Source organism: Protopterus annectens, chromosome 2.part2 (genome assembly GCF_019279795.1).
Source record: "Protopterus annectens isolate FY-2018-M chromosome 2.part2, PAN1.0, whole genome shotgun sequence".
In the NCBI taxonomy this organism is placed as follows: Eukaryota; Metazoa; Chordata; order Ceratodontiformes; family Protopteridae; genus Protopterus; species Protopterus annectens.
This window is the reverse complement of record NC_056730.1, coordinates 612,050,944-612,073,735: the sequence shown is the minus strand read 5'-3', so window position 1 is coordinate 612,073,735 and position 22,792 is coordinate 612,050,944.

Sequence of the window (22,792 nt, the reverse complement as noted above, 5' to 3'; positions counted from 1 at the left end):
GGGGATACTGGGTAGTCCATTATACATCCAGGTGTGTTGCATTTGTTATGGCCAGTTCCATCAGGACCAATCTGTGGGTATGTGCCGGTGACATGTCTATACATTTGTATCGCACATTTCAATATTCATATGTTTATGGGATTGTGTTCTACAGTATGGCCTGTCTGGTTGTATTGCAGCTGTTTACACATGTTTTTGTGTTTCTTTCAGCTTCACCCGCTGCTCCCTCATACACCTCTGGTTCACCTATTCTGCATATGACACAGTATCACCTTGGAGGATTGTACCATTACCCATCCCCCCACACACACATATTCCTCACACCCCATACATCACTGCTTTGGTTGTTGGCCCATGACACGGCCAGAGTAACACATTGAATACCCTACATATGTCAGGTACCTGTATGGTTGTGTGGACTACCCTGCCATGTTTGCTTTCCACATGCTATACCTCACGCACATAGGTACACGCCCATACTTAACTTTCATTACATGGTTGGTATACCCGGGTACTACCCATTCAACTGCGACACATCCTGACAAGTTCGGCTTGTACCGCTGATTTGCGGATTTTGGCAGACTGTTCTAATCATTGGTAGGATGCCACCTTTTCCTATGTCCAGGATGGGATATATTCCGTACACATATCCGACTGTACTGGACAGCATGTACCCACAGTCGACGGTACGGATAATACTGTTCCTTTCAGCCTACATGTTTCCTTATTATTGTAGCTGTTTATATGCTCCTTCTGTTTCGTTTACATGCTTATTCTATTTCCTATCACATTTGGTATGTGAAATATGGACATACCTTTTGTATGTGGCTATTACATGCCTTGTGGGATATGATTCGGACATATGGTCGCTAGATATGTACATTTACCGTGTATTTTGTTATGGACACATCTGCCCAGCTGTGTACCCTCCCTCACATTATGGGTCAGCTGGTGACCCTAACCATTGGGCTGGACATACCTACTGGCGGCTCGCTAACATATGATGCATTTCACTTCCACTTGGTATAGCTATCTACACTGCGTTGGACTACAGGCACACGGTTTTCCATGTCATTTGTTTACGGGATAGGGACCCGTTATTCCCTACCGTGCATTTGTGTTTGCTTCTTCATTTTGTGTTCGCAGGAACTTTCTTGCATGCTTTGCATACGTTTCAGTATCCACGGACACTGACAGATGTGATTACTATTTTGCAACTTGTTATATGCAAGCATTTTAGTTTGCACGTCGACAGCTGGCATTTCCACTCCTCCGTGCAGCACTTTGACATGCCCTATGCACTCGTGCTCCTTTTCTGTGCATGTGGCTGTGGCGGCAGCGCGCCTTCATTAATATACATTTGGCGCTACTGCGCCATCTTCACGCCGCACTGTTGGCGCAAGCCTACCGCTGGCCTTGCGCCAAGCTTCATGAATCCCAGGGTTTATCTATATTTTTTGAAAATAGATAACACATGAGAGTTTTTACATTACCTCAGGTATGTAAAGCAGGGTACCCTTCTTTCACAGAAGGAGGGTTATATAGCACATACAATATTTATACTGTAAATCAACATACATAGTATATGTGCATTTTCTCTTAATTTTCTCTTTTCTTTCTCTCTTCTCTTTTCTCATTATTTATTTTAACTGCATCTTGTCTCCCTTTCTAAATTCTCTCCTATTTACTATACTAATATAGTCTGTATATATTTAATAACTCACTATCTATGCATAGATAAATAATAGTCTAAAATAATCTAGTTTTAAGGTAGACTAATTGGAATAGTGAACTTAATTAATTGGCTACTTACGTATTATCGCAACCACATGTTCAACCAGAGAAACGTTTCTTTTCCAAGCCGTATTCGTGCTTAAAAGTTAGGGGTTGTCTGGCCAAATGTAGGGCATTTGAAAGGTTGGACTATATTTGTGTGCATGTGAAACCGGGAGAAGCTTATATGCTTTTTATGGGGTTTATAGCTGTCAATGTTATTGTCCTGCACTCGGACTATTTCATTCCCGAAATCACAGTTTATAAGTGCCAGCAACAATGATGGTTTTGTAAAATCTTACCTTTTTTCCCGGAAACCAGAAATGTCATGAGGAGAGCAACCCCCCCAAAAAAATAAATAAATAAAAATAAGAAATGACACCAAAATCTGGCCATTATGTGAACAGCTGGGGAGTTGAGAGGTGTGCTGCCCACTTCTGATTACTAGCAATAACGTTATTGAAACAGAGTGTGCACCTGCACTGATTTGGAAATAGTTTTGGACATTAAAAGCAATGTTTTGTTTTTCGTACATGTTTCTCCCATTCTTGTTGATATAGATATATTTGACAACTGTTTTCCACAACTTTTGTCGGCACGAGTACGGCTTGGAAAACAGCCATTTCTCATCCTCCAAATGTGGTTGCGATAATACGTAAGTACCATTAATTGTTATTACAATATTTATTAGATTAATGATGGTCACTGTTATGCTTATTGGGACTGGGGACATGTTCGTGATTAACTCTGAAATGTTCCATTCATGTACATATGTCCTTTGAATTATTTCCTTTTAGTATTAACAAATACATTTAAAAAAAGGAGGGAAAAATGTACTGTTGGTTAAGAGAAGTGAAGCTTTCTTCACATTCTATTTGCGTTGCCATAGCAACAGTAAACAACTGTTGCAGTTTCTAAGGACACTGTGAATCTGCAAAGTGCATTTAGCCTCACAGATAACAAATAATAAGAAAAGGTAATGTTGTTTAGTTATTAAAATGAAAAACAACCTAAACAAGGTAAAATAAATACATAATAGGATTATTTGCAAATATTTTATGATTTATCCTCACAGGATTACATATTCCTGGAAACACAACTGAAATGTTCCCAAACTATATGTGCACTGAAATGTAGCTGCTTGATTAAAAAGTATTACTCACTTTAACATGTCCTCCCCATGGTTAGGTAGTGTTCGAAAGACATGCGTGCGTAAATGGGGGTGCCTTCGTTGAAGGTTGGTCGTCGAGCTGGCACCTCGGCATTTCGTAAAAATCTACTGTCAATCATTAGAGGACTGGAGTTCCGCTGTGACGACCCTTTACTGGGAAAAAGCCGAAAGACAAACAACAACAACTCACTTTAACATGCTGATTTCACAAGCTGTCTGCACTATAAAAGTTACATTTTATATGTTACTTGAAATTGTCAGTTTCTAGAGCATATGAAAAGTTACATATTACTTTTTGCAAATTGTTATCTTTGCAGTTACCTCACACTCTGTACAAACTCACTTGGTAACTGATAGCTATTCATTTAAAATATCAGTTTAAATATTAAATGTGCCCTTGAAATGCTATTGACATTTTGACAAAATATAATCTGAACTGTAAAATGAATGACTTGAAAGAAGTGAAGTAATGCATAGATTTCAAAGGCAGTTCTTGACACTACAGCAAAAGTAAAAATATATATTCACAAGGAAGTATTGAAATGTTTTAGTCTTCCAGTTAAAATAGCTTACTGTCAACATTTTGCGATATCAGAAAGTTTGAAGAGCTAGGAAATTACTATTCTTTGTCTTTATAATGATTATTAGACAGATGTTAGACTCTGCTTAGTTTAATGAATTGTGACATATGTTTATGAGGAAAAGTGGACTCAGTTACTCACATTGGGCTACACATTCTTGGAACCTCAAATGAAATGTTCCCAAATTACTTGTGAATTTAAATGAAACTGCCTGATTAATAAGCATAATTAACTTTAACAAGCTGAATCCATAAGCTATCTGCTCTATATATGTTACATTATATATGTCACTTGCATATGACAGTCTCTAGAGCACACAAAAAAATACATATTATTTTTGCAACATGCTATATTTGCACTAGCCATACATTCTAAACTAACTCAATTGGCAACTGACAAGTTATTTATTTGAAATATCAGTCTAAATATTAATTGTGCCCTTGAAATATTGTTGTTGTTTTGACAAAACAAAACCTGAATTGAAAAAGGAATGATTTGAAGAAGTGAAGTATTGTACAGATTTCAAAAACAGCTATTGACACTACAATATACGTAGAAATGTATACATGCAAGGAAAAATTGAAATGCTTATACTTTTAGTTAATATAGCTTATTGTTAACTTTTTGCTTTATCAGAAAATTTAAAGAGCTAGGAAATTATTTCTAATTTGCCTTTATAATGTTTACTAAAGTGATGTTAGTCACTGACTTGTTTAATGGATTGCGAGTCATGTACAAGATGACTTGTTTAATGGATTGCGAGTCATGTACAAGACGGACTACTGAATGTTATTTCTGTTTACCTATGTTTGCTGAATTTCTTTTATTAGTACTGATTTAGAACAAGGGAAAGAAAGGGAAGGGAAATCTCTGTTTTTGGTCAAGGGAGAAGAGGCTTAAGAGTATTCTAACTGCCCCGAGAACTCTCTAAGATGCTCTAAATACTATTTGATTAATACTTACCTAAGGTAAGTCTTGATTACCATATAGATACCTTCACATTCATTCTAGACCTGATGTGATTACCCATTCTGGAAGCAGGGGGTGCCCTATGCAGGATGGGAATTGTCAGGGTGATCATAGTTCATTCTTAGACTCTGCTTTGTAAATCTATAAATATGTAAAAGCACTGCACACTAGAATGTAGGGCGCCTCAACTCAGAGTCAGGATACCACTGATAAGCCATGTCTTTTCATAAGTGTAAGTTGAAGTTGGTGAGCTGAAGAGTGGGAAAGTAAAGGAAGACAGTACACCTGCAGTAAATTCATATTTCATTGGTAATCACTCATTCTCTCCTGTAGAGTCCTTTTAGTCAAATTATTTTAGTAATAATCTATTTGTTGTTGGCTTATTTAGAGTATGCTCCTCTGTTGCATTTAATTTATCCAAAATGACATATCTGACATGTTTAGGATCTCTTAAGGGTAACTAAATATTGGATATTTTCTAAGTCAACATAAAAAAAGTGTTTACACTACTAACATTTCATCCTGATATATAAAATACTGTAGAACAATAATAGAATAATAGAGCAATAACCCACGCCTGGGTGTGGGTAATGCTGGATTTACCCATGGTTGGTGTGGTTTGGTCACAAGGTCAAAGCCCAAATGGCCAAACAAAGACAACCATGGGTAAATCCAGCATTACCCACACCCAGAAGTGGGTTATTGCTATTATACAATGACATTATTTAAGAAAAAATAATTACTTTTCTTAAATAATGGCACTGTATAATGCCTCCTTGCTGCCCTTCCGCAGCTGTCTGGTATTCTGTGGCAGTTCTGCTGTACTGCGCATGCATATGCTCACGCAGTACATCAGAGCTGTGGGCAAAAGCAATGGAGAAAGCAAGATCTCCGTTGCTTTTTACAAAGTGTCTCGCTGTGTTAAAGGAGTTTAACATAGCGAGACAGCTTTAAAAAAAGCAACGGAGATAGGAAGATCTCTGTAACTTTTTTAAAGCTGTCTCGCTATGTTAAACTCGTTTAACATAGCAAGACAGTGTGTAAAAAGCAACGGAGATCTTGCATTCTCCATTGCTGTAAAAAAAAAGAGTTATACTAATGGAAAAAGTCTGGGTGACCAATCAGCGTGCACGTTTTGGAATATTAATGGGGGTTGTTGTATAATATAGAATTTCATATCTCTTTTAAGAAAATTCTCCATATAATAATTTAACATATGGAGCTGAGCTGATATTGTTGGTTAAAGGTATGAGTGATAACCTAATAGATCTATCTATATCTGTTGGGTTAGGAATGACTTTCATTCCATGTTTAATGGGAAATTCAGATTTACTTGCATTTGATACTTTAGAATTAATGTTTTATAGAAGTACTTTTTAAAGCCTGACCAGAACTTTACCCTACTTATATTTAAAGAAGAAAGAACATTAAATTACACTCCCAAGTTTACACACATAAAAATAACATCCAATGTTATCAGAGAATGTGGTATAGCTACTATAATAAAAAAAAAGAAGCAAAAAAGTTTCTTCCAACAATAACTTGAAATGGATTTAACATTCTTATCATTAAATACCAATGGCTTAAATAATGCAAATAAAAGATCAAACTTACTAAAATATTTAAATGTAAATAAGGCGCAAGTAGTATTTCTCCAGGAAATGCATTTTAAGACTAATGATAGCTTTATTTGGAACCCTAAGGAATATACAGTCTTAGCTCAATCCTCCTATAGAACAAAGACAAAAAGAGTATCAATTCTCTGGAAGAAAAACATAATCACTCTAAACGTTATTTATAAATATAAAACACAAAGAAGGTCTACTAGCATTTGTTATAATTAAATTTAATAACAGAATATGGACCTTAGCTAATCTATATTGGTTCCCAGGAACTGGAGCAGAAATGGTTAAAAAACACCTAGATTTGATTTCCAAAAATTATAAAGGAAATCTTATACTGGGAGGAGACTTTAATTTTACCTTAGAAGCTTCTGAAACCACCAAGAAGTCTATTTGCATAGCAAATATTTCAAAATCCTTAAAAAATGATTGATTAATTTCATTTAATTGATACTTTTAAAGTAAAAGATGATAAATCCTTATTATTTTCCCATAAAGACCATAGACTTGGAACACAAACCAGAATAGACAAATTATTCATAGTTCAAGATTTACAAACAAAACTCCTCAACTTTTCATAGTTCCATGCCCCTTCTCAGATCATGACTCTGATAATGAAGCTCCAAATAGAGTTTAAACCTTTAATCCTCTCAACTAGAATTTCATCATTTATTACAAAATTTAAAGAATTCAGACCGTGGATGTTGTCAGAGCTACAATTATTTATTGAAATTAATAATACAACAGAAATCAGTAGAGTCATGGTTTGGGACTCATTAAAAGCATATTTATTTGGTAAGACCCTTAGCTGGTACAAAAACAAAGTTAGAGAGTGGGAATCTGAATCATTAGACTTACAAACCAGACTCTTCACAGCAAAATCTAAAAAAATCAGAATTGTCCAGAAGTCAAAAAAGAAACAGAGGAATTAAATAAAAAATATAATGAAATTCTAACACACAAAACGTGTCTAGCCTTGGAAAAATTAAAAATAAACTCATTAGCCACCTTCCCCAGATATTTACATAACTTATCTGCAATAATTAAAATACAATCTAAAGCAAATAACATTAGTAGTATATATCATGAAAAGAAAGGGGAAAAAGTATCAGATATAGGAGCAATCCTTGAAGCATTTTGGTTCCATTATATGGAACATTTCAAAAAAGAAGATTTAGATACCAACCAAATAAACTTAGATACAAACCTTATCAATATAAAAAAGTTCCCAAAAACTTAAAACTATACCTACAAAAACCTATATCCTACAAATAAGTTGTTGACAAGATAAAAGAAAGTAAATCTAACAAAGCTCCAGGGATAGATGGTATAATTACAGAAATTTACAAACTCTTCCCATCAACAGTAATCTCCCTTTTTCATAAAACTTTGCTAGAAGTCCAGTCAGAAGAAAAAATACCACCCTCATGGAAATATTCTCTCATAACACCAACTCTAAAAGATAATAAACCATCAGACCTTTGCACCTCATACAGACCTATATCATTACCGAATAATGATTACAAAATATTCATGTCAATACTAGCTAACATAATGAAAAACCCACTTTCAAAGACAATTAATAATAATCAAACTGGATTTTTATATAACAGGCACACGCATGATAATATTAAAAGGATACTTACTCTTATAGATTATATGAATAAAGAAGATAAACACTTGTAATCGGATTAGACATAGAAAAAGCCTTTGATTCCCTCAACTGGGAATATCTATTTAAAACTTCAGCATTATTTGAATTTCCTCCTCCCTTCATCTTATTACTAAAAAACATATATATATATATATATATATATATATATATATATATATATATATATATATATATATATTAATAACTTAGCCTACATTAAATTAGGTCCTTTTACCTCAGAATCTATCCATATAACAAAAGGTACTAAACAAGGATGCCCCCTTTCTCCTATTTTATTTGCTTTGGCTATAGAAATACTTGCAGAAATAATACGCAATAATCCAAGAATAAAAGGAATAGAAGTCTATGACTAGTACCTATCTAAAATAATGCTTTTTGCTGATGATATTTTATTAACCCTATCAAACTCCAAAGAGTCATTAGGAGAGCTAGAAGAAGTAATGGAGAAATTTTAGAAGATTTCAGGTCTATACTTTAGTAGATCAAAATCAAAATTTCTATTTTTAAATAAGAAAAAAGAACTACAAGTTGCAGATAAATCCATCATAGGAAAACAAGAACTTACGCTAAATTATTTAGCAATAGTGTTATGCAAAAATATAAACGAAACAATATTAATAAATTATAAAAACATTATTGAAACAATAAAACTACATATAGAAAAATGGAACAAAATTATATTAACTTTTGAAGACAGATTGCAATTAATAAAAATGGTATTTTTGCCAAAAATACTATATGTAGCATTAGCAATACAGTTAATTCCTGAAAGATGCATTCTTAAAGAAATAAACTAATGTTTAATAAAATGTTTATGGTATCCCAAAAAGAATAGAGTTGCCCTAACTCATCACATTAGATGCTGAAAACAAGGAGGATTGAACTTTCCAGAAATAGAAACATATATAAAATCATCTGTGCTTAAAACTACAATAGACTGAATAAACTCAAAGTATTTTGCCAGCTGGAAAGAATTAACAATGGCTTTATTAACAGATGAATTTAATCTGTTAAAAAAAGTGTTAATAGTAGACAAATCAAACAAACCCTGGTACATACTATGCATAAGTATACAATATAATATAACAAAACCTTCTAAAACAACACTGATTAATCATAACATCAATTCCTTTAGGAAACTTATCAATGCAAACATTGATCTAAAACTTTGGTTTGACCTTTTAACCCCATTTACCATCACTAAGAACTTTCCTCACAAAATATATAGGGAAACAATAACCTCCTAGGAACAAAATGGATTCTTATGCTGGTTTCAATGTGTAAATAAATTAAATGTTTTAGATATGCATATGATAAAACTGTTTACAATATTCCAGCACAGGACTAGTTAACCTTACAAAGCATTCTAATGTACACTCAAGATTTATGCAGATGAATTAATAATTCCTCATTTAAATATATACCAAATCTAATAAGTTTTCTGTATAAATTTATATATAATAGTTGTGAAAAGAAAAATTCCATTTCATATATATATAAAGAGTTAATAACATATAAAACAATTCCCAAACCATCATACTGGCAGTTTTTAACAAAAGGTCAGTCATTGCAGTTAACAGAAGAAATTAAAACTAACATCTTTCTATCAGTTAATTACACCTCTAACACACAGTACTGGAAAATATTTAACTGTAAATACTTACATAGAGCATTTTTAACACCAGATAGAATTAAAAAGATCAGTACTACTACAAATGGTTTCTGCTGGAGGTGTGAAAAGTCAAATAAAGCAGACTGGATTCATATTTTTTTATGAATGTAATAAAATTAAATCATATTGGAATGGAATCAATCATTTTTTATAAGCTTTATTTAATGAATAATTTACCTTAACTAAAATATTGATAATTCTAAATGCAAATGAAGGTCCCTACCTGAATAAGACAAATATGTATTTGTTATGGACAATATTGCTATATCTAGGAAATGCGTAACCAGAAGGTGGAATTCAAATGCACCCCTGACCTTGGAAGAATTCTACACTTTACTGAAGACAACTACATTGATAGAAATAAAAATCAAAGAACTACAAATCTATCCCAGGCCATTGGTAAATAATCCTTGGAAGAAAGTTATATCTTTGTTGGACACTCTGCAATAATCAATATTGTATCTCTAATAACTGATCTGTTAATTCTATATTTAATAACATACACTGTATATAATTGAAAGTCAGGCTATTGTAAATATTGTATATAGTTGTTTAAAATGATATTTAAAATATTATGTAAATGTTATTTTAATTGAAAATAAAAAAAAATATTTCATGGAAAAAAATATTGGAATCCAGGTTTAAAAAAGTCTGTAGGCTAGTTGTAGAAGAACATCTAATCTGTTTACAGGTAAATGCTAAGAGTAAAAAAAAAACAGTTACATCAGGTACAGCCAGCAGATGGGCCATGGTATGCAGGTCAAATAGATTATGCAGGTCCTTTGCCAACAATAAAGGGAGGTTACAACTGCCTACTGGTAGTAGTGGATATTTTCTCAAAATAGGTAAATGCAATTCCCACCAAAACCATGACAGCAAAGGCAACAGTGGAAGCCTTATGGAAAACTATTTTCTGTCATTGGAGGTGGCCAAGAATTATTGAGTCGGGCAATGGTCCACAGTTTGTTAGTGATTTAATAAAGCAAATGTGTAATCTGTTAGGAATTCAGCAAAGATTTCACGTGCCTTATCACCCACAGTCAAACGGAACTGTAGAACAAATGAATCGTATGCTCAAAGAACATCTAAAAAAAGTGTGTCTTGAAAAGAAAAATTCCATGGGCACAACATTTACCAGGTGTTGTTATGGGCATAAGAGAAACACCCAACAGTAAGACAGGAATATCTACGTATGAAATCATGACAGGGAGAAAAATGACACTGCAGTTACCTTTTGATCCTGACACACCAGATGGTAGACCTATGTTAGAAATCAGCAAGCATTAGCAATGGTTAAAACAGCTTATAGAGGTATGTGATTACAATGCAAGAGAGCAAGCTTTCCATCTATGGAAAAAGGTCCCAATATTACTGCCAGAAGAAAACCTTCCCTGTGGAACAAAGATATTAGTAAAAATGTTCCAGACGGAAGAAACCTGGGATAGAAATTGGCAGGGACCTTTAGAAATAGTGGAACAAATAGGTCCATTGATATACAAACTAAAAGGCAGAAAGAAACACAGAACAGTTTTAGTGTATAGAGATCAAATGAGAGTATTCACAAGCAATGAGACAATAAAGTCACAGAAGTGACATGCATGTATTTTCTTTTCAGAAAATGAAAATGAAGCTGCCTAAAGTGCACTTGTTTAGAATACAGAAGAGTAAAAGGCAGATAACAGCAAATGTAAATAATAATGTAAATATGTCTACATTTAAGCGTGTGCTAGTTAGACCAATATATATTTTGTTTTTTACATTTTTTGTAATTGTATATTAGCACCAGGGATAGCAGAGACCCCGACAGAAAAGGCATACAAGATTAATGTTACTAATATAAAGTTGTGGTGGGAAAATGATACAACAAATAGAACTCAAGGTAATTTTTCTTGTCCAGGGGAACAGAATGTTATATTGGAAACCTTTCCTTTAACCAGGATGTTCCAGTCTGGAGGACTGGCAGAGGACAGGTATATGTCCAACTCCCACAAAATGAAGTAAATATATCCTTACAAAATGATACTGCTATAAAATGTTTTACACTGCAAGGGGAAAGGACACTCCTTCAGTTTTATACTGACTATATAAACAGTACTGCAGAACAGTCTAAACTAAAGCTACGGGAGGGAAATATATTAGTCCAAGTCAATGATTCAGTAATTATTGGGACACAACCTTGCCTTTTTTATTATCAGAACTTTTAATAATAATCCCACAGCCAAGTCTGATTAAATAATTAGGGTACCATCAACATGTATGGTAGTAGGACAAGAATACCAGAAAAAAGTAATACATTTTGCTATCTCATTTCCTCCTGACGATAATGGCTGCAGAAGATAAAGAGCATGGTACGATACTCTTTTAGGGTGGAAGGGAACAGGTTTAGATACCTTAAATTTGGCTAATATAGACATTTTAATGAATAGACTAAAATTAACAGGTCAATATATTTCACAAATTGTACATTTACAGGCACAATTGTTACCTACTATATGGACATCGCAGAAAAAACATTGATTTACAAAAAGACTTTTTGCAACATTTTGATGAATCTTTGATTAGCAGGTTAGGATTTAATGTTAATGTTGCTACATTTGTAAATTGGACTAAATGTACTTTGCAGTCTTTGTATGTACAAATGCAGAAAAATTAAGTGCAAACAAAGGTAATAAATAATGAACATCTGTGGAAAACAATGTTTGAAAAATGGATTCCAAGTACCAAATGGATTGAGATGCACGGGCAGCAAACAGTCTGCACAAATACATAATGTACAGGAAAAATCACACATTATAATGTGACAAGTTAAAAACTAATGTGTCAAGTTGTAGTTTTACTGTTGGCATTTGGACTGTCATTATATCTGTACCAGTACTGGTCACCCCATTTCGAGGGAAATTATAATGATTTACAAATAAAACTCACAAAACTGAACATTGTACTCATATGGCTAATGGACTGATATGTGGTCAACATTCACTAGTGTATGAACCATGTTTTTTGCAACATTCCATAAACTTGTGTAAATGGATGATTTTACCTTCTAGTTTTGAGATGTTTACTGAAATAGTTCCACAGTTTGTGTGTATTATAACAAATCAAAGTTTAACATTTACTAAACAACATCCTTTTGTAGGTTGTCTTAATAATATAACCCATCTAATGTGGCATAATGAAACATATGTGTTCACTCCAGAAAGTCAAGTGACATGTCTTTTCAATGGAATCCACAAGCATTGTCAATAATTAATGTAGGATTTTCAGTAGAATCATTACATGAAGTCATAAGTAAAAGTAAACAGTTGATTAAACAGTTACAAAAGGTTAATAAAACAATTCTAAGTCTTGAATTAAATTCTGTGATTGTGAAAAACAAATTAATTAAGTTAGCTGAAAAAACTATTGCAGACACAGCCCATAATTGGTGGGACATTTTCACAGGATGGTCTGCGCAAGAAAAAAAGTTGCTAAACTGTATTATACACCCAGTTCTGGTAGTAATGCTTATTAACATTGTACTAACTATTTGGAACTGTGCTTTGACATATTGGGTCAACAAAAGCTACAGGTTTTGTTTCCTAATGTGTTTTCTGTAAATCACGATGAAAATTATGATTTAACTAAAGATTAACATAAACTGTTTTGAGTGTTTTAAATTAAAAGGGGGAACTGTTAGAGTATGTTAAAGGGTTAAACATTTCTTTGCTGTAAATAAGTAAAAAGTAGAAAAATAAAGTAGTTAATATGCATTTTTGGCATCCATACTATGTGACTATAACTGTTCCATGACTACCATAACTGCAAGGAGAATTGCAGATAAGAATGACTCCCTAATTCCTCAAATGATTACTAGCACAGGTGCAAGGAGGACTGCAGACAGGAATGACTCCTTAATTCCTGAAGGCTGTCACATAAATAACCTTGAAACAGAACAAAATCAGCTTATCAGCAGACTACATGCCATCAAGTAAATATCAAACTATTGTCTTTGAAATATTACTTTGACAAACAGGATCCAAATAGTGTAACAAAAACTGTATAAAAGGACTGTAAAACTAAATGTTGTTCTGGGTATTTGTAGGAACACAGTTCCGAGGTAAATGAAGAATCATCATCTGTATCTGTAACAAAAAGCAAACCTTGTACAATAAAAAACTGTAAGCTGTAACGTGGAACGTGTCATTTATTATATAAATAAGTTGTTTTATTATTAACTGTGCTCAAATGGGTTAAAGTATTACAAATTATATTTTGCCAACATTTATCACCACCCCTCTGGGAGTGGAAGTAGAGGGAGTGTTTTCATCACCCAAGACCAACTGCCAGGCATGGTGCATAGGCTTGTGCACCAAACTGTTAGTGCACTCCTACACTGGATGGAGAGCATGTTGTCCATCCTGGTGGGGTAGTCTTGACCCAACTGCTGGCTTCAACCACTGCTTCCACTAGACCAGTGAAGGTGCAGTGCTGACAGTGCCATTGTTGAGGAATTGTGTCACACTGCTGCTGTGTCTGATGTCCATGGGAGTGGGATTCCACAACACCTTCCACAACCAAGGTGTTCACGCCCTACTTGTGTCCCACACTAACCCTGTCTGCTGACTTGTCTGTTTTGTCTGTCTGTAAAAGCTTCCTCACCCTCCCAACTTACCTTCCCCACACATGCCTATGTCCTTTCCCCAACATTTCTTTCTCTCCATTAAAAAAGGCACCTGTCCAAAAAGAAAATCATCCCATACATAGCTCTCCATTTCACATGTGTTGACTGGACACACTTAATTTGATCCAAGTGGTTTGACAACAGTTGTCATCACCCCTCTCTCTTAGGGGACAGTCCAAATTCATCTAAAAAACTGTTACATAGCTGTTTCTGTTGAAGAAACGGATGGCTATGGTTCTTTCCTACACCCTTCCTGCATATAACTACCTGCCTTTCACTATGTTTTCCCCCGTCCTTGCATCTCATTTCACCATTCTACTATCTCCCATGTTTTCTTTTATTTAAAATTTTTTTGTGCAATTCTAAATGGTGGTATATGTATTTGAAAGCATAATAATCACATTCAAAATGTACACCTGCACCCTATTTCAAACCCATTGTACCTCAAGAGCAGTGCATCAACCCACCAAGCCACACATCCAGTTAATTACCACAGCTGTTTTAAGCAAAACATAGTAATTGCCATTTTCTTGTCATTAAGCTTGTTTAAGTGATGCTGTGCATTGCACCGCATTGTGCAAATTTGCTAAAAGGTTAATGGAAAAATAGGAGCTTAACTGAGACTCTGGTGGAGAAATACATCACTATAAAACCATACACATTATAATAGATGTAAGTGAGGTATATAACAGCAGGTAAGTGTGCGGTTATATCTACAACATGTAAAAATACACCTGTTATAACAGTGACTCAGTAGTTCAATCTGTTAAATGCTTTGAAAGCATTACTTTTTGGTCCACATGGTCCTGGGTTCAAATACAGCTGTGCCTAGCATTTAAAATACATGTATATGTACATCACCATTATAAATTCTGATATGTATGACTGCCTCATTACTTATTTATCCACCCAAAGCAGTGAATATGGAATGTTTGCTTCTAAACAATGGAAGTCAAAGGCCTACACATAGAAACACATTTAAACTATTCCTATCACAACACTATAAAGTGCATAGAATGTCAGGTTATGTGTTAGTATGAATTCCTAGAGGATTTTGAAGTAATTCAAATGAGGCCCACTAATAACAGACTGCAGCCCACAGTGATTTGCTAGTAACATTACAGACAACCACAGCTGCACAAATAATATACATATATAAAATCACTGAGGTACACTGGATAGCCCACACCTTCCCTCACATGCTAACCTTATCCAAAACTTAGCTAAAGCCACACATCACAAATAGTGAGATACTCCCACCTGGCTATAATATATACCACACTGATAGACTCCAAAAAAAGGAGGTGGTGTCACCATCCTCTACTCTGATGGTCTAAAGCTCTCACCAATCACCATCCCTACCCCTGACCTCCACCCAGCTGAGTTAGTAATCCTAAACTGCCACCTTAATTCACACAAGAAATTTGCAATCGCTTCCATATATATCCACCTGGAAATAATATCACAACTCTGGAAAATATCTTATCCTGGTTTTCCCACAATATTCACTATGAAACCCTCATCCTTGGTGATATTAACATTGACTGGTCCAAATTTACAATTGACTCTCCTCAATTTAGTATCGACTTACATGGATTCCATCAGCTGATAACCTCCCCCACTTGCCTGCATAAAAGCTCATCTTCCAACCCTACTATAGACTGGATCCTCACTAGCTCCCCCAGCCTCTATCATAATCCATCTACCTACCAGACTCCTTAAGTGACAATCTCCCTATTTCCATTCTAAGACACTCTACCCAACCACCAAAAATACACCTCTACAGAGACTGTCATAAACTTTCTAACTTTAATATCTTCCAATTTAACTCTATACTGTCTAGTATTGACTGGTCAATTCCCAGGAAAATCCCTCTACATGAAGCAGTCGGTAAATTTAACAGTATTTTCTTAGACACCCTGAACTTTCTTGCCCCCTCTAGAAGAATTAGAAGAAATCTCGCTATGACCCCTGGCTTTCCAAAGATACTAGATCTATAATGCATAAAAGAGACAGTGCTTGGAAAGCCTGGGTCAATAAAAAAGAATTAAACCTACTACAAAATTACAAGGAAGTGCAAATTCTTTCCAAGAAACAAATAAACAATGACAAAAAATCCTACTACAGCTCTCCACAACTCAATACCAAATCCAACCCTTGTAAGTTTTGGTCCTTTCCAAATAAAATTCTTTGTCTAGGCTGCCTTTCCAATCCCTCCCTTTTCCCAAATAACCCCCCTATAGAAACTGCTACTCTCTTCAATAAACACTTCATTGACAGAATCCAAAAACTCACACCCTCCAGACCCAACACAACTGCCCCCTACCCCTTCTAACCCACTCAACACTAATCTCTTCCCCTTTCAGTCTGTTCCCACTTCCTATATTAAATCTTTTCTTCTGAAGCTTAAATCTTGCTCTCCCTCCACAGATAATCTTACTGCTACCTTCCTCAAATGTGCTTCTGAATCTATATCCTATCCTGTATCCATACTAATCAACAGATCCATTCAAGAAGCAACAGTCCCTCTCATATGGAAATCCTTCTTTACTATCCCCATACACAAAGGGGGAAACTCTACTGACCCATCCAACTATAGACCCATTGCCATCCTATCATGTCTATCTAAAATACTGGAAAAATGCATTCACTCTCAGCTTCTCAGCTATCTACTCCAACAAAACCTCCTTACTCCTACTCAACATGGATTTTGGCCAAGCACAGCTACTGCCCTCCTATCTTTTACTCACACTATCGCTGAGGCCTGTGATAATAACCATTTCATATCCTGTCTCTTTCTTGACATCTCCAAAGCTTTTGACACCATCTCTCACCTTTTACTCCTGACCAAGTTATCCAATTTCAACCTATCTCCTGCATCCCTAACCTAGTTCTCTAGCTCTGGAAGGCTAGAATCTGTCAGATGGCTCTCCTTCTGCTCACCCTTCATTTCAGTCACATCAGGTGTTTCACAGGGTTCCATCTTGGGCCCCCTCCTATTTAACATTTTTACAAATGAACTATACACATCCTGCAAACAATCGTCCCTAATCCAATACACTGATGACTTGACTCTCATCTCCATCTCTAGCAACATCTCTGAACTCCATGCCCAAACTCAGGACACCTTTCTATCCATTGAGAAATGGCTGTCTGACAATTTACTCATTGTAAAACCAAAAAAAAAAACAAACTCTTGCTCTTTCTCACCCACTATCTCTCTCCCATCATACATCCACCTTTGCTATCACATCCTTCCAATCCTAACCAACATCCAGGCCACAACCTTGTCCAAACTTCAACAAACATACCATAAAATAGCTAAGATTTATCACTAACTCCCCTTACAAATCACACCACTGCCTTGCACTCAACTCCCTCCAATGCCATGAACTCCCCCAGCAACTCCTTATAACACAATTACAAATAATACACTCTATACTATACAAACCATCTTCCTGCCCAGCTCTCTCCTCCCTGATATCCCCTTACTCCCCCCAGGACTCTCTGCACCTCTAACCAGTAACTCCTGAATATCTACCAACCAAAGAGAAATGTGGGCAAACTACTTTAAAAATGTCCATCACCCAAGCTTGGAACAAATTTCCTCTATACATACGCTCCATTACCCAACCATTACACTTCAAAATAGAGCTCAAACTTTATCTATTTAAAACCAAGGGATGCCCTTGTCAACACCATACTTAACTCCTCCACTCTCTTGTATTTCATTCCCATCAAAATTGTATACACACTAGGCTCTACCTTTCTCACTTCTTAACTTAATTGGTAATTACTGTGGTCAAGTCAATCTCTAAATTTTGATAGCTTAATTTTTGCAGTTTATTTTGCTATTTAACTGTAGTGCTACTTGTATGTTATTATGTGTGTGTTGCTCACTACTGTTTCTTTTTGTACTGATGTATTTCTAATTGTAGTATCTTACAGTGCTAAATTTTATTATACTGTTAACTGTTTTTGTAACTGGAGCTTTTCTCCTTGGGTCTCCACTGAAAGTAGGCCACTCACCCAGCTGGACTAACCCAGTTAACAAATGTCAATCAATAAATAAATAAATAAATGGAGGTCATGCTAGAAGCAAGGGTTGCCAGCACACACGTTCCAAATGACTACCATGATGTAATACTTGACTTGTCTATTATCCAACTGGTTGACATAATGGTTACTGTGCCATCTACCTTGTTCTAGGACATACTAAGCAAGGTACATGGCTGAAGGAACCAAAACCAATATAAAGAAGAAAGCAGTGGAACAAAACTCTTCAAAAACAACTTTTATTGTACCAATACACCAAGTGCTTTCATCCCCAGTATACATCACGGGACTTCTTCAGAACTCGTTCTGAAGAAGTCCAGTGATGTATACTGGGGATGAAAGCACTTAACTTGGTCTATTAGTGCAATAAAGGTAGTTTTTGAAGAGTTTTGTTCCACTGCTTTCTTCTTCACACTAAGCATGGTGCCCTGCATTGTGTTAATAATACCTTTGGCTAACATACTTACCTTAAACACATACCTTAATTTCCAGTGGGATGGGTTCCCTCAATCAGGCTCGGGCTGTACATCAAGGTTTCCACAGACCCCACAGTTACTCTTAAGTCTTGTTGTCCTGCACATTCTGCAGCCTCTCTGTCTGTGCCTGTTGCCTGCAGCAACAGCAGAAGCTTCAGCCTGTAGCACACACATCTGTATGTAAAATGTAGCTCCTACAAGCATTCGCTCTGCACTGATGTAGTATCTTTACCCCACTAATTTTCACCCCAACATATGAGAAAGGGGATGGAATCTACATTGATGCCTTATATCTTGTTGATTAGTTGCATGTAATTGGCTGATTATACTGCAAATCAGCTGTGTAGGCTACATGTATCATTTCTAAACCACAGATTGGTTCAGAGGCAATCACCTGCTAATGAAAACCATCTTAAAACGGCAAACTCCTAGGTAGGGGAACCATTGTGTATGAGAGTAAGTTTGCATGGTTAACTAGTTTACACAATACTTATATAAATGTATCTTTCAACAGAGGAATATTGTACTCCAAGTATGTAATCATTTTGTTTCCAACATGATGCATATGTTTCAACATACTTAGGGGGTATGGGGATTATATCAGTAAACATTTCTTAGAACTGTACTGATGACATACCATTGATCTCCAGCTGTGTTACATCTACTGAGGATGTAGAGTACAGCAAGGGTATAATGCTGTGTGTTAACTAGGTACACAAGTCTGCTGCATACTTACTTTGATAGCACTTGTAATAGTACACTGCTATTTGGTTGGCACTGTTGTCTGTAGCTGAAGTGGCCAGGGATCATCAAGTCACTGGTGGTAGGCCTGCAGCAAAACAACCTCACTCAGCCACAGAAGAATTCCTGGCAAACCTCACAATGTAGGACAGCTCCCAGCCATCCATCAGCCAATATGTTGTGGACGTAAGTGCCATCCAGTCCTCTCAAGAGGAGTGTCCAGGTATGATTAATTAGATCAGCACTGGAATACTGTTGCATTCAGCGTGTCAACGTGTATAGTTTTACATGGGTGCCAGGTGTTTTATTGTGGTGAGAAAGAGGTTAGCTGCAGTTTAAAGGTCATGTAGAGATTGTGACCCACCATGTAGAAATTGTGACCCACATACCTGTTAACATAGCAGCTACTGTAAATGTGAGATATTTAAGCAATAACCCACGCCTGAGTGTGGGAAATGCTGGATATACCCACGGTTGGTGTGGTTTGGTCATGAGGGAAAAGCCCAAATGGCCAAACAAAGACAACCGTGGGTAAATCCAGCATTACCCACACCCAGAAGTGGGTTATTGTTATTATACAATGACATTATTTAAGGAAAAAAATACTTACTTTTCTTAAATAATGGCATTGTATAACGCCTCCGTGCTGCCCTTCCACAGCTGTCTGGTATTCTGCAGCAGTTCTGATGTACTGCACATGCATATACTTACACAGTACATCAGAGCTGAGGGTGGAAACAATGGAGAAAGCAAGATCTCCATTGCTTTTTACAAAGTGTCTCGCTATGTTAAAGGAGTTTAACATAGCGAGACAGCTTTAAAAAAAGCAATGGAGAAAGAAAGATCTCTGTTACTTTTTTTAAAGCTGTCTCACTATGTTAAACTCCTTTAACATAGCGAGACAGTTTCTAAAAAGCAACGGAGATCTTGTGTTCTCTGTTGCTGTAAAAAAAAAAAAAAAAAAAAAAAAAACCACTTATACTAATGGTAAAAGTCTGGGCGACCGGACCTTTTTCCATTAGTATAAGTCTGATTTACAATGTGCATGCTGACCAATCAGCATGCACGTCTTGGAATATTAATGGGGGGTCGTTGTATAATTGGACATATTACCGCTGTTATACTGTGACATGCACTGCTGTTTACATTACCTCTCCCTCATTTTTTTTCAGGACCATCAGAAATCAGAAGAGGCGATGCTCCTGCTTCTGGTAAGAGAAAACTATTTTGCCAGAGATGTAGATATAGTTCAAAGTATTTGCTAAAATGTTATCCCAGGCATGATGGCTGGATTAATGTACTGTCTGCATGATTGCCAAAAGGACATATATTTTCTGAATGCCCACAGTGTAGAGTCATACCACTGCCTTGTAGGTGTGACCATAATGATTGACTTGACAGTATTGTCAGGACAATACAGATTTCCATAACTGTCAACTGTGCAGAGTTTTGCAGAATGTCAACAGTGTACCTAATTTATGTTTTGCTCATGAGATTCTTGATTAATGAATAATTATTTCCAAATAATTACAGATTAGGGTTAGAAAATAATGTCCTCCTGTCCTACTATGTGATGTTGGGTGTTATACAAGTCTGTAATAGTGACAGCTGCATATACAGCTTATCATATATTGCACCATTGTACTGCACAGCATAAAAGTGCAGGCATTAATGTATTGCATTCTCATTTTTATTACAGGTAACTGGGGAGGTTGTTTTTTGTCCCCTTCACAACCTGATGTCAGTGTCTGTCCAGACTTTGATGATGATGGTGGGCAAATTGAGGCACATCTGGGGGTTGCAGATGCTGAATTAGACACAGAGGTTGAGATCCCTCATCCACCCTCATTATAACCATACACAGCTGGTATGCCTACGCATGCCCAGTCCCTTGAGGCCACAGATATTGGACAGTCAGAGGGTGGGGACATTGAACAGGGAAATGTAGCTACTCTAGCTTCAGTGACTGTTGACATGGGCCATAGCCAAACAGTTGCCGAGCTTCCACAGAGGTGGATTGATAGGGGTGCTTGTAGACCTTCTGTCTCTCCACCACCTGTTGCCGGTGTCTCATCACGTGTCACTCAGCATGTGTTTCGGGCCATCATGGAGGCACAAGCACATTCAGAAAGGAACTCCCGATGGATGCTCTGGGATATAGATGCAGCACAGCCTGACATCTATGACTGCCTCCACTGTGTTGCTGACACCCTCGAACAGTTGACTGACACAGTGGAAAGAGGTAGGTCTGAGAGAGAGATCGCACACTGTCTGTCTTGGAAAGCACATTGTCTGTGATGGAATGTTTTGTTGGAGTTGAGCATCGGCCACAAGGGTGTAGGTCAGCAACTACATCTGCTGAGAGTCAACGTGGCCATACACAATCATGGTCCTGTAGTGGCAGTGTATCCAGTGCTCCAGAGGGGAGTGTGCTGTCCACACCATGATGCAGCAGGCCATGGGCTCATGATCCTGGGTGTTCCTGTGGAGAATACATTCCCAGCAGACATCAGTCACACTCAGACAGTAGCACAGCATCTGACCTTGGGCATGGAGGTGCCAGTACAACTCCTAGCAGAGCCAGTTCTCGTGTCCGGGGGGTGGAGACAATAAACTATCACCTCTACCATGCATGCCTCACAGCTGTCCAACATACAGACATGTAGGGCTAGCACTGAGATTAGTTATGTTCATACAGACACACACGCAAAATTTCCATGGTCCATCTTGCCTGCTTCCCTTCCTGACTCACGCACACATGCTTGCCAACCTGTTGGGTCAGCCTAGGCCTCCTGCACCCCCCACACAACACCTTGTGCAAGTGATGATAACTGCACCATATCCCTGTCATCATTCTCATGGATGCAGGGAAATAAAGCTGTGTCTGATGCACAGGGTGACTATCTACATTAGTATGAATTAGTTTCATCCATTGTTGCTATAGACATTCTACTTGTACTGGTCATTTACACATATTGTACTTTGACATTTATGTACGTTACGATGGCTGCTTTTGTAAGGGCTATGGAGTCACACAATGAAATGTGTCTCATGGAAATGTTTACATTTCACTTTCAGGATTGTGTTGGAGATGCTGATGGGTACACATCTACAACCAACCATCAATGTCAGATCACAGGATTAAATGTCAGCACAGGAGAGAATTGTCATCAGGAAGGTAAAACAGTATAGGTTCATGGGTCCATAGGTTCATAGGTGTTTACTAGGCTAATGAACAGAAGGGCTTCTTTAAGCCCAGCCATGAATCCCAAATTTCTGGCAAGGTCTGATCCCCTTGATAAGTGTAAGTAGGATTTTGGGAGATTAAACACTTACAAGCAGGGGCCTTGGAGATGTAACGTTTAACAGTTTCCCTGTGTCTATTGCAAACACAGG